Source organism: Zalophus californianus, chromosome 14 (genome assembly GCF_009762305.2).
Source record: "Zalophus californianus isolate mZalCal1 chromosome 14, mZalCal1.pri.v2, whole genome shotgun sequence".
NCBI lineage: Eukaryota > Metazoa > Chordata > Mammalia > Carnivora > Otariidae > Zalophus > Zalophus californianus.
The window spans coordinates 51,006,226-51,010,393 of NC_045608.1; positions in this window are offsets into that span (position 1 = coordinate 51,006,226).

The following is a 4,168-nucleotide window of genomic DNA, read 5'->3' on the forward strand; positions in this document are numbered from 1 at the left end:
GGAGCGGCTCCCTGGAACTTTGCTAAGATATTGGTAACTTAAAGAAGACACTTTCAATGTAATATTGAGAAGAGTCTAAACAAATCTAGACGTTGGTAAGGACCCTGGCTATAATAATTATAATTCAAGATTTCAGATCAATAGTCAAAGGTGGTAAAGAGTTGCAGGAAGATAATTAAGACATTGGATCTTTAAAAAGGCTTTTTGGGATTAATATATCCAAGTGGAATAAATGAACTCAATTGGCTTCTAACACATTCTATACATATTTCCTTCTAACAGATACTACTATTTTTATGTCCAAAATTGAAAGTATGACATATGCCTATTTATCTTAGCATCATATTTGACTAGATACTATGTCATTATTTACTTGCATGATCATTGAAAATGCATCATCTATGTGTCTTTAATCTAAATAAGCATACTGTTTCTATGGTACTATTAAAATAATATTTATATGGCAAATGATTTAAATATTGTAGATGATGTTCTGCCATCAGCACTTTGCTTTACTTACAAGAAATAGAAATTCACTCTGGCTCTCTCAAATTGAAAACTGTGATGGGATTTTGGTAAACAATCAATGGGAATTATCAATGATATTCATGGAAAAGCAATCCAGTACAAGGGAGTATCATAGGAGCTGAATTTAAGCAAATTCTTTTTCTTTACCAAGAAAAGCTAATTTTTACTTGTTTTCATACAACTAACATTTGTTTTATGAACATTTCAAACATAGAAAATAACAACGAGAAATAACAGAAGTGCTTCTTCTTGTTATCTAAAGAATCATCTTAATAGAAGTAGATTGCTTATACATTTTTAAATATATTTTAATATATTTTAAATAATATTTTTTAATTTTAAAAAATTCTTATTTTTCTTTTTTTCTTAACATATATTGCATTATTTGTTTCAGAGGTACAGATCTGTGATTCAACAGTCTTGCACAATTCACAGCACTCACCATAGCACATACCCTCCCCAATGTCTATCACCCAGCCACCCCATCCCTCCCACCCCCCACCATTCCAGCAACCCTCAGTTTGTTTCCTGAGATTAAGAGTCTCTTATGGTTTGTCTCCCTCTCTGGTTTTGTCTTGTTTCATTTTTCCCTCTCTTCCCCCATGATCCTCTGCCTTGTTTCTCAAATTCCTCATATCAGTGAGATCATATGACAATTGTCTTTCTCTGATTGACTTATTTCTCTTAATACCCTCCAGTTCCATCCACATTGTTGCAAATGGCAAGATTTCATTCTTTTTGATGGCTGAGTACTATTCCATTGTATATATATACCACTTCTTCTTTATCCATTCATCTGTCGATGGACATCTTGGCTCTTTCCGCAGTTTGGCTACTGTGGACATTGCTGCTATAAACATTGGGGTGCATGTGCCGCTTTGAATCACTACATTTGTATCTTTGGCGTAAATACCCAGTAGTGCAATTGCTGGGTCATAGGGTAGCTCTATTTTGAACTTTTTGAGGAAGCTCCAAACTGTTTTCCAGAGTGGCTGCACCAGCTTGCATTCCCACCAACAGTGTAGGAAGGTTCCCCTTTCTCCGCATCCATACCAATATTTCTCCTTTCCTGACTTGTTAATTTTAGCCATTCTGACTGGTGTGAGGTGGTATCTCATTGAGGTTTTGATTTGGATTTCCCTGATGCTGAACAATGTTGAGCACTATATATTCCTAAAGATATAAATTATGACAGTTGCCACTTATATGATTAGTAGTAGCACACTCAAATATATTTTTTTCACTAGGCAAATAGAATCTCTACTTCTCATAATGTCTTTTCTTTAGAGACCACATATACTTAAATTATTCTTCTTGAGGTTCAAAAGTTTAATTTGAAATACACTTTTATATTTTTTTCATTCTAATAGGTTGCACACAGCCTTTGCATCATCTTAGGTTCAAACTACCCGCAATATCTAGTAAATACCTAAATATAAAATGATGTCTTAACAGTACTTTTAGTTAGTAGGTGTGTGGAATGTTGATTTCCAAAGGAGGATGTCAGAATTTGTGAGTAATGAGTAACTGTACATTGGTGTTTTTCTGCTCAATCTCAACTCTTACGGTGGTATGATGCCCCTATATAGAGGTAAGATTTTGAAATGCTAGATATTAAATGATCTGACTTTGAACATAAATAAATCATTCTGAGGTTTTGACAAGTCTTTTTTGGAAAACTCATTCAAGCCACTGTAACCTATACTGAACAGACACACTCGCTAGACATAAGTCACTCCATTTCAGAAAGAACAGTTAATGAGAAGCAATAAGTAAAAGAATAATTTTCAATAATCTATTGTCTAAAGGGGTAACTAGAATAACTATATAGGTTTTATTTTTTTTTTTCTCCTCTGGCAGAAATACAATTGTTCATAATTCATTGGTTGTTTTTGGCTTCTGTGTTACTTTGAAGAAATGTTTTAGTATTTTATCCTTTAATCTGATAAAGGTTATCTACATAAAAACACAGCAAACAAAATATTTTATGATGAAATGTTGGAAGTATTTCCTTTAAAATTAGAAAAGAGAAACACGTTACTGTTATCACAACATTTTTCAATTTTTGGTGTTCAGTGCAGAGAGGCAAAGAAAAAAACTGTATGCAGACTGGATACAAAAAACTAACAATCAAAAACCAGTCAATATTTGCAGATCATATCATTGTGAATAAAAATAATGTGATGGAATATACAGAAAATTTATTAGAATTTATAGCAGAGTTTAGTCAAACTGTTAAATACAGATCTAATAATTACAAATCAAAAAGCATTATATACAAATTTACATGAGGTTAAAAAATAATGAAAAAATTTAAACCCCATTTCAAATGACAAAAAGAAAATACAAACTATCTAGGAATTTATTGTACAAAAGCCAGACAAAAGTTTATTGTATAAAATTGTATAAAATTCTTTTAAAAATAAAAGACAATCTGGTTGAAAATTCTTTTAAAAAATGAAATAAATAAGGAATATACTAGTTTCATAGCTTAAAATATTCAGCAATTGAAAAATACAAATTCTGTCAAAATTGATCTATAGATGCAATGCAATTCTAATAAAAATCTGATGTGCGTGTATTTAAATTGAATATTTTAACCTAGAGTTTATACAAAGTGAAAAGAAACTAGAGTTATATAAGATAATTTTATAGAACACAATAGGGAGACTTGCCCTACCAGGTATCAAGACTTATGATAAAGTTATCATGATCAAAAGAGTGTGGTCCTGGTGCAAAGATACACAAACAAATAAAGCAGAAAACAGACATCAAAGATACTTGTGCGTACACATGCACGTGCGTGCGCGCGCGCGCACACACACACACACACACACACACACAAAGTCATGTAAGTGGATCAAATGGGGAAAAAGTACCTTTTTTCATGTTCTAGAATGAATGGCTATATCAACGTAAAAAAAAAGGAAGATTAAATTTCTTTATACCATAAACAAATATAAATTCCTGGTAGACTGAAAACCTAAATATGAAAGAACAACCTACACATTTTTAAGAAGACAATATAGAAGAATATTTTCACAACCTTAAAAAAGAAATGGATGTTTTAACTGGACAACAAAACAAAAATTCATGAAGAGGAGAAGTGCTGAATTCAACTAAAAAGAACTTCTTTTTTTAAATATTTATTTATTTATTTTAGAGAGAGCGAGCTCACAAGTGGGAGGGGCAGAGGGAGAAGGAGAGAGAATTTCAAGCAGATTATACACAGGCCAGGACCTAAGGCTGATTTCCCAACCCTGAGAACAGGACCTGAGTTGAAACCAAGAGTGGGATGTTTAACCAACTGCGCCACCCAGGCCCCCCAACTTAAGAGAATTAAAAAGAAAAAGAATTTCTGTGTATAAAACATACAGCAAAACAGTATAAAGTCATGCCACATTTATGACACATACAAAATATTTTCAGAATATATAAACAACTTCAGGAATCTGTGTGAGGAAAAGTAAAAAATTCAATAGTTGTATTGGCAAAAGTTTTGTCCAGACCCTTCATAGAAGAGAACAAGCATGCGAAGTATTAATCAAGCAAATGAAAATACACTTATTTTCTGATGCATACCTTCTTCATTAAAAAGAATGTGAGCAACACACTTTCTAAGTCAAAAGAAATTTGAAAT